A 10458-nucleotide genomic window follows, 5' to 3' on the forward strand; every position below is an offset into this window, starting at 1 on the left:
TTTCTGCAAAGTTGCTTAGAATAAACAGTGCTATAAATTTGTTGAACAATTTTTTTTATATTCAAAGATAAATTTCATCGAAAATTTTGGTCAGCCTAATTTTTAATATTTTTTCGATTGGCTCTTTATTGAATTTAACAACTTTGTGGAAAAAAATTTTCTCTAGAATATTTCTATCGAGCTCTAGATTCAAATTTCCCCATAAATTCAGTTTTTGGACTTTCGTGAAATGGTTATACACGTGTCCCTATGTTGGAAGAGGAGTACACCAGCGTCTGGCTCGAAGCGAGCACCTGAATCATTAAATGCGGTGCCTCCCCTCGAACGATATTTAGTCCTGGAATGTAAGGACTGTACTCGAACCTGCTGGTTCGCAGGTATCCTGGTTAGAGAGCTGTGAAAGATAAGTGTGGAAGTTGCAGCGGTGACCGAAAACGGAACAAAAAGGAAAATTCTAATGTTCGCGTTGGTACCTATCATCGAATCTGTCCCACTCTACGTCACTCGCTTATTTTAGTCTTCACAGATAGCACCCCAGTCACGTAAAGGAAAACGTGACTCTGTGTCAATATTAAAGTTTCGAAAGTAACTGCATGGTTTTGGAAGTTAAAAATAATTACACATTTCAAGGCATGTTACAATTAAATGGTTCGCGATTCACATTGTAATATGCTCAGTGTATTGAAAGCAATATAAATTTAAATTAATTTTTCATATTCTCTTCTTTCACCGCAAAGATTATTATATTTGTATCTTCTTAGATTTGATCTGCTAATTTATTTACCCACCGACAAACCGCATACAATAACACTTCAAAATTCTCCGAACAATGCCTGAAATTACTCAAACAAAGAAAAAGCAATTAGTCGAAACACACGGTACGTGCAATTTTCACACCAATTTCGATAAATTCTTGAATGGACCATTGAGTTCTCTAATCAATCATTTACACCGTAAAACGAGCCCCGAGGACCAACAAAAAGTTTTCCACTACGTGTGCTGAAACCAAAAACCGTTCGCTCAGCAGCGGGAGAATGCAACAACATCCCTACAGCACACCACAGCGATTTCACAGCACCAGTGTCGTCCTCCGCACGCACCAGCAGCCACAAACCCGCCAGGAATTGAACATATTAATAACTGAATTGAATTTCAATTATTTTCTAATCCTTTTCCAACTGTTCCTGGCACGTTGCTTCGTACAGTTTAGAGACGCGAAATAAAAGTTAAAAGGACGCAAGTGGTTTACTAGTTAAGAGTAATTTGCCCCCGCAAAGCAGTTGTTGTGAATAAAATGTGCACTTATCATCAGCTATACGTCACTTTTGCGTGTTCACGTACGAATATCCACACATTTTAGCGACAGTTTTTTGTACCTCCCAGTGACGTTCGGCGAAGTTTGGATATAACTTTGTCAATAAATTTCAGCTCGATTTCATCCTCCACACGTTGTCCTCCCACTTCCGACGCTGCCAGACTGCAAGAGCAAAAGTGTTTGCACCTTTTCAACACGAGAAAAATGGCTGCTAGCTCTCGGGAACTGAACGGTTCAGTAGGATTTTTTGCATTACTACCGCTTCTGGGAGGTGATACTGATGATGATGATGATGAGGCAAAAGTATTTTCACTATTGTCGATTTTAGAAGAGTATCAAAATCTGTTTGAATTTTACCATGGCTTTATACTTACTTTCTCGGTGCAGATCACTTTCAGGTGAATTCCAAAGGATGCCATTTATTACTATCCCACATTTTTCGCCTCAACCGTCAACTAGCCTCAGGGTTAGATGCGTGTGCGTTGAATACTAATATTCCGGAACGATGTCACGATGAGGTGAGAGAACTTCAGTGAGATTCTAACTTAGCCGGAGACGTTGGCGCGGGTGATCGGAACGGTTGCTGAGGGGCACTATTCTACCTGTTCGTTGATAAAAGGTTCGGTTTATGACACCATGAAGCTCAATTTTCGAACTTGTTGGAAAAATTTGATTGAATACGTTCGAGTGGAACCAGCGGAAGAGAGCAAGAACAGTTTTCTACAATAAAAATGAACAGATCACGAACATACATACATTAGTTAAAACATAAGAAAAGGTTTAAAATATACAAAAATAATGGCATTTTGTTAGTTGAGCGAAAACAATATGACAATCGGGATAATTTCAAAATTGCTAGGTTTTCATATAAACTACCGGAAGAACGGCGTTTCTATGATCTTACTTTACTACACTTTTGCGACGACAGAGCCATTTTTGTTTAAAGGGCTTGACCCCCGTACTGAATATACAGTACGCTCATAAGAATGTAAGTCTACTAAGGGCACGAGACGTGGATGATGCTCGTGGAGGACTTGCAAATATGAACTTTTTGAGATGATCCTCGGCGATGTATGTGGGATTGGCGTGTGAAGGACAAGAATAGATCGCTAGTTGGCAGTATACTCTACGTGAGGCAAGTACAGGCATACCTCGATTTTATGCACATTCTCATTTTTGAATTGTGCGTAAATTCGAACTGTGTGTGTGTGTGTTTTTACAATTCATCTCCCACTGGCCGGCAGTGCTTTTATGGAAAAAACCTATCTGCATCTATTTCTATTTAAAGCTGATTTTTTTATTGATTTTTTAATATTTTACATAATACAAAGATGCAAATATTTTTAGCCCTGGAGATGAAAGGTGACAGCTCTAGTGTTCATCCAACGACCCATTTCAAGAATGCCTGGTAATACACGTACATTCCGAGATCGTCTTCATAAACACTAAGCCCCGCATGGATACGTTGTTTTATCTATTGGACATAACATTGTATTCACACTTCCAGACTAATTTACATTAGTGGCTCGTATTTAATATTACTTGATAATACAGTTACAGTTCAGAACGATCTAACCAACGTCTTCTCAAAGAAATTCTTCGCTATTAGTGTACAAATTCGAATCTGCCCACGTTTTCCATGGCAGCTATTTCGTTTACCCGCCACCGAACGGCGGTGGCGCTGCGAGCGTATTAGATTTTACTTCTTGGTCGATGAGTTTTGTGGTCCTCAAAAACAAAACACTTCGAAAATATAGCGATACCTATCCTGCCCAGAGCGGTCCGTTGATGCTCTTCTTCACTTTTCTAGATATCAGAGGAACCGGAACTTCGCGATTTCACCAATTACTTCATTTGTATTCCGCGGGAAACTGCCTTTATCACTAAAATTTTACGTTGAGGTAGAACGCGCACAACACTCAGTTGGCCTTGTTGTCAGTCTCCCTGAATTGTGCGTAAATTCGAACTGTGCGTAAAATCGAAGCAAGATTTTTAATATATTTCATAACCCAAAATTAATTTCCGTAATCGGGAATTTGCAAAAAAACATCTAAGACAACATTAGATTATTACGTAACGATCGAAAAAGGAGTTGAAAAGTTCGCCAACACATACAAAAAAATTTGAAGGTCAAAAAAGAGAGTGACAGATGAGGGAAAGGGATCGAAGAAGGTCCCTAATTAGCCGTGAATGTCAGAGAACTTACCCAGAAGCAATAAAAATGGGCGTATGTGTGTATGTGTATGTGTATGTGTAAGTGTATGTGTATGTGTATGTGTATGTGTATGTATGTGTGACGATGTGTACGTGTACGTGTTTGTGTGTATGTGTGTGTATATCTATGTATGTGTGTATGTGAGTGTATGTGCGCATGTGTTTGCATGTGTGTGCATGCGCGTGTGTGTTTTTGAGTATTGTGTATGTGTGTATATGTACGTGTGTGTTTGAGAATGCGTGTGATCCATGAATTCTGTTAGCCCACTTACTAACGCCGACCTTCATAAAAAACAGCCCCTCTATCTCGCAACAGTAGACGTTTTATATAAAATTGTAAGTAAATTATTCCAAAGGAGATTGTGTGCGTACGACCTACAATATTTTACACGTTAGACACGTACACAACCTTTAAAAAGGTTGCTGTTTCGGAATGTTGTTATTGTCTTCCGGAAATTTGCGGCAGATTCAACAGTCTATATGAACAGCCCCTTATTTGTGATCGATGTCTAATATATATAAACCTGCATTATGATCAATTTAACTAAAAACACTTTTGAAAAAAGTGTGCTTAAAATCGAAGTAAAATGTGAGTAAAATCGAAATACGTAAAATCGAGGGTGCGCATAATCGAGGGTGTGTATAATCGAGGTATACCTGTGTTAAGCGAGTGTCAAAAAATGGAAAGATATAATGCGCAGAGTATGTTTTGACGATACCGGATCAGGTCTAAACCAGACGTTGATTTGACCAACTGGAGCAGGACTGAAGGCAGCCAGTGACCGAGTTCGTTGACGTAACATTATAATGAAGATTATTTCCTAAGGACCTAATGCGCGGAATCAAACAAAACTGAATGTTTTTGTTTTACTTACAAGTAGTATCTGATTTTGTTCGGGATTCAATATCAGCTCGTGTTGCTATGTTTGCTCAGAAGTTACTGATTACTGAGGTCTGATTAGTTGAACTCGAAAATTAAAAAAAAAATGTATATTATTATTTTATATCAAAAAATACTTGTGCCAAGTTTGGTAGAGTCAACGTATTTAGAACTCTTCGCTATCAAATAACATATTATTAAAAACGATCGGTCGAAAAATCGATCAAAGCGGGTGGAATGTTTCATTTTTCTGGACATAGTCCAGATTCTAGAAGTATCAATATTCAAAAGTGTTCAAACATTTCCAAGTTTCATATTGGTTCGCAGAATCCAGAAGCCACGAATTGGATTCTAAAATGATGTTCAAACGACGTCAATAAGCTATTTCTTGGTGTCATGTTCGTTTCGGAAGTACCAATTTCCAGACATCTTCGTACATCGGTCTCTTCTCTGAACAGCATCATGTTTCCGAAGGTTTACAGTCATCCCAGTAATATGGGCCAACCAGTATTATGGGCCAGTCTACATTTTGTATTGGTTTCTAACATATTTCAATAACTTTTAATAATCAAATTTAAAATCTGCATGAGCTCTCGACATGTGCGGTGTACATGCAGCGCAGGGATAAAATAAAACGGTCTCTCAAAGAGCGTTCAAAGCGTTCCTACGCTGACATGCTGAAGAAGACCGTTACCACTTCTCCCGTTACTTCGAACCCCTTCGATCTGTTGCCCTCTGAGGAAACCGATTCTGACGATTCACCAGCGGGAGCATCTTACGCCAATCCTGGGGAGTCTAGAAAGAGGAAAAGTGTTTCCTCTCCTAAACTTCCCAGAAAAGGTCCTAAGATTTCTCAAAGTGAAATGAAGGTTACAAACAAACCAAACAGTGCTGCGGAAAAACCGAAGCAAACTCCTCCTGGGCTGGCAAATTTAAAGTCCCAGAAGGAGTTCCCAGCACTGCCAGGAACATCTAAAACCCCAGTTGCTCCTTTTACACTCCCAGTTGATGAAACAAACTCTGGATTAGTGAAATTTTCTGACATTGTGGACTGGATTTTTGAAACTTTCAATGTACCCGATCCAATTAAAATTTTTCTTACAGCATTCCTCCCAACAGTTAGATCATTTTTGAAGCAGTTGACTGCCCAATGGCCTCTCCTTGCAGCGATTGTATCCTTCGATGCCTAATTCAACTGCGTATATGAAGGATTCTATCTCTGTCTTACAGTGGAATTGTAGAAGTATTTTACCAAAAATTGATTCGTTTAAAGTTTTGATAAATAAAAACAAATGCGATGCATTTTCCCTTTGTGAAACTTGGCTTACTTCAAATATTGATCTCAACTTCCATGATTTTAATATTATTCGCCTTGATCGAGACACCCCATATGGAGGAGTACTTTTAGGGATTAAAAAGTGCTATTCTTTCTATCGTATTAACCTCCCCTCGATTCCAGGCATCGAAGTTGTCGCATGTCAAATGACAATACAAGGTAAAGAGCTTTGTATTGCCTCAATATATATTCCCCCCAGAGCACAGGTTGGGCAACGGCTGCTCTTTGATTTAATAGAACTTCTTCCCTCGCCACGTTTGATTTTGGGAGACTTCAACTCTCATGGCGTGGCTTGGGGTTCCCCATACAATGATAACAGCTCCTCTTTAATCTATAACCTTTGCGATGACTTCGACATGACTATTTTAAACAACGGTGAAATGACACGTATCCCGAAACCTCCAGCGCGCCCAAGCGCTTTGGATCTATCCTTATGTTCGACGTCGCTACGGTTGGATTGCACATGGAAGGTAATCCTCGATCCTCACGGTAGCGACCATCTGCCTATTCTTATTTCAATTACTAACGGGTCAACTCGCATGCGACCAATTGACATTCCGTATGACCTCACACGAAATGTCGATTGGAAGTTATACGAGGAAATGATTTCAAAAGCGGTCGAGTCGATTCAACATCATTCACCACTTGAAGAATACAACCTCCTCGCGGGCTTGATTCTCGACGCCGCGTTGCAAGCCCAAACGAAGAAATATCCCGGCGTAACGATCAAAGAACGGCCTCCCACTCCGTGGTGGGACCAAGAGTGCTCCGATGTCTACACGCAAAGATCCGACGCGTTTAAGGCCTACCAGACGGGAGGTATACCTGGCGACTATTTACGGTATTCGGAGCTTGATACCAAGCTTAAAAGCTTGGCTTAAGCAAAGAAACGTGGATATTGGCGTCGGTTCGTGAACGAGACGTCGAGGGAGACATCGATGAGCACTCTTTGGAACACAGCCCGAAGAATGCGGAATCGCGTAACGGTCAACGAAAGCGAGGAGTCTTCAAGTAGGTGGATATTTGATTTTGCCAGGAAAGTATGTCCGGACTCTGTTCCTGAGCAAAATATTGTTCGCGATGCGTCTCCGGGCCACGACGCGATAGAATCACCTTTTACGATGGCAGAACTTTCAGTTGCCCTCCTGTCCTGTAACAATAACGCGCCTGGAATAGATAGAATCAAATTCAACTTGTTGAAGAATCTACCCGGCAATGCCAAGAGGCGCTTGTTGAACTTGTTCAATAAGTTCCTGGAGCAAAACATTGTACCGCAGGATTGGAGGCAAGTGAAGGTGATCGCCATCCAAAAACCAGGGAAACCAGCTTCTAATCACAACTCTTATAGGCCGATTGCAATGCTATCCTGTATCCGGAAATTGATGGAAAAAATGATACTCCGTCGTTTAGACCACTGGGTCGAATCAAATGGTCTACTATCAGAAACTCAATTTGGCTTCCGCCGTGCCAAAGGGACGAATGATTGTCTTGCGTTGCTTTCAACAGATATTCAGCTGGCGTATGCTCGTAAAGAACAAATGGCGTCTGCGTTCTTGGACATTAAGGGGGCTTTTGATTCCGTTTCTATTGACATTCTTTCGGGTAAACTTCACCGACAAGGATTTTCTCCAATTTTGAACAATTTTTTGCACAACTTGTTGTCCGAAAAGCACATGCATTTTACGCATGGCGATTTGGCAACTTTTCGCATTAGCTACATGGGTCTTCCCCAGGGCTCATGTTTAAGCCCCCTTCTTTACAACTTTTATGTAAATGACATCGACGAATGTCTGGCAAATTCATGCACGATAAGACAACTTGCAGACGACAGTGTAATCTCTGTTACAGGAGCTAAAGCTGCCGATTTGCAAGGACCATTGCAAGATACCTTGGACAATTTGTCTGCTTGGGCTTTACAGCTAGGTATCGAATTCTCTCCGGAGAAGACTGAGATAGTAGTTTTTTCTAGGAAGCATGAACCTGCTCAGCTTCAAACACAATTAATGGGTAAAACGATTTCTCAGGTTTTGGTACACAAATATCTTGGTGTCTGGTTCGACTCTAAAGGCACCTGGGGTTGTCACGTGAGGTATCTGATGAAAAAATGTCAACAAAGAGTGAATTTTCTTCGTACAATAACCGGACAATGGTGGGGAGCCCATCCAGGAGACCTTATAAGGCTTTACCAAACAACGATATTGTCTGTTATTGAATACGGGTGTTTCTGCTTCCGCTCCGCAGCAAACACACATTTGATCAAACTGGAGCGAATACAATATCGTTGTTTGCGTATCGCCTTAGGTTGCATGCAGTCGACCCATACGATGAGTTTGGAGGTTTTAGCTGGAGTACTACCATTGAAAAACCGCTTCTGGAGCCTGTCTTCTCGTATTCTAATCAAATGTGAGGTCTTGAACCGTCCCGTGATTGAAAATTTTGAAAGGTTAATCGAACTTAATTCTCAAACCCGTTTTATGACATTGTATTTCAATCACATGTCCCAAAATATTAACCCTTCTTCGAATATTCCAAATCGTGTCGACTTATCAAATACTTCTGATTCTACTGTGTTTTTCGATACATCCATGATAGAAGAAACTCGTGGAATCCCGGATCATTTACGCGTGCAGCAGATCCCTAAAATTTTTTCCAATAAATATCGAAACATCAACTGCGACAATACATACTACACTGACGGATCACTTCTTGATGGGTCCACTGGCTTCGGTATCTTCAATAACAATTTAACCGTCTCCCATAAGCTCGATAATCCTGCTTCTGTTTACGTCGCAGAATTAGCTGCAATTCAGTACACCCTAGGGATTATCGAAAAAATGCCCACGGACCATTATTTCATCTTTACGGACAGTCTCAGTTCCATTGAGGCTCTCCGATCGATGAAAGATGTTAAGCACTCTCCGTATTTCCTGGGGAAAATACGGGAACATCTGAGTGCTTTATCCGAAAAATCTACTCAGATTACCTTAGCGTGGGTCCCTTCTCACTGCTCGATACCGGGTAATGAGAAAGCGGACTCTTTGGCTAAGGTGGGCGCAACAAACGGTGATATTTATGAAAGACCAATTGCCTTTAATGAATTTTTCGCACTTGTACGTCAGAATACGATCATCAGTTGGCAAAATGCTTGGACCAGAGGGGAATTGGGAAGGTGGTTACATTCCATAATCCCCAAAGTATCGACGAACCCGTGGTTCAAGGGGTTGGATGTAGGTCGGGATTTCATTTGCGTGATGTCCCGGCTTATGTCCAATCACTATAGATTTGACGCGCTCCTCCGTCGTGTTGGGCTCGGGGAAAGTGGTATCTGTGCCTGTGGTGAAGGTTATCACGACATAGAGCATGTGGTTTGGTCATGCCCTGTACACCGTGACGCCAGGTCTAAATTAATAGCTTCCCTGCAGGCCGAGGGTAGACAGCCGGCTGTTCCTGTTCGTGATGTCTTGGCGAGCCGTGACCTATCCTACATGTCCCTTATATACGTTTTCCTGAAATCCATCCACGCCCCAGTCTAGTCCCGTTCCCCTCCGTCTACACCCAACAAAACGACAAGAACACGTTTGAACCTTAAGCACAAAACCAGCAACCAGACCCCGCACAACAGAACCAGGACCCAAGGACTACGAGCCTCTGTCCCAACTCACGACATCGTGGCTCAGCAGAACGAATCCATACATGCCATTCGACGATTATCAGACGACCATTGAACAACAAAACACTGATTGGAAATCCCATGCTAGTTTTAAGTTAGACTTAATTTCAGCTCGTAGTCGGCAGCGAGGATAAAAAATTTGCTTTAGTTTTTAAGTCATCAGATATAATTGGCGCCGTTAAACATTAAATTGTATTTGTGCCGTGTCAAATAAATGTTATGTGAAGAAAAAAAAAAAAAAATAATCAAATTTAAGTTTAGTGAACGTGAACAACGTTCTCCAAACTTAAATTTGACTATTACAAGTTATTGACATACGTTTGAAACCAGTACAACGTGTATTGGCCCACAATACTGGTTGGCCCATAATACTGGGATGACTGTATATCGGTGTATATATGAAAAAGGTCTGGAAATGCCAACATTGAAAGGTCTTCGAATTGTTTTCTCCAAGCGTTTCCCCATCCTTATTCGAAATACAGCGTCGAGCATCATGTTTCTTTGGACGACAGCTTTCGGCCTTTATTAAAAAAAAAATCCATAACGTACCAAATATCTTGACTTCCTCATCAATTGAGACCCCCTTCATTATCGGGAGTTACCCCTTCCTTTTTAATCCTTTATTTGGCCTTAAATTCTGAATCAACACAATGTAGAAAAGAAACCGAAACCTGGTTAAACTTTCGGACAGCGTTTTGCAGTTTGCAGAGTATATCCGATTTTTGCTGGCTTTGAGAAACTGGAAGTGGTCAACTTAAATTTTAGAATGTTGGACACCGTTTTCGGAACCATTTCACCAAGCGTTGTTTGTAGTATTTTAGAGCATGTAAATCGCACAACCTTGGTTTTTGGTTCATTTCGAAGGTTCCAATCAAATATATTGAAAGCGCTATTCTAGCAACTTATTTGATGACTGTAGAACGAGGAAATCTACTATGAACCGGGCCAAAAGTTAAAAACAAGATGCAGGGAAAGCTCCACACTCTTGAAAATTAAAACATTGTGATCAATTACAATTCAATTGTTGCATAAAAATGTATTTT

Source organism: Wyeomyia smithii, chromosome 1, assembly GCF_029784165.1.
Source record: "Wyeomyia smithii strain HCP4-BCI-WySm-NY-G18 chromosome 1, ASM2978416v1, whole genome shotgun sequence".
Lineage (NCBI taxonomy): Eukaryota > Metazoa > Arthropoda > Insecta > Diptera > Culicidae > Wyeomyia > Wyeomyia smithii.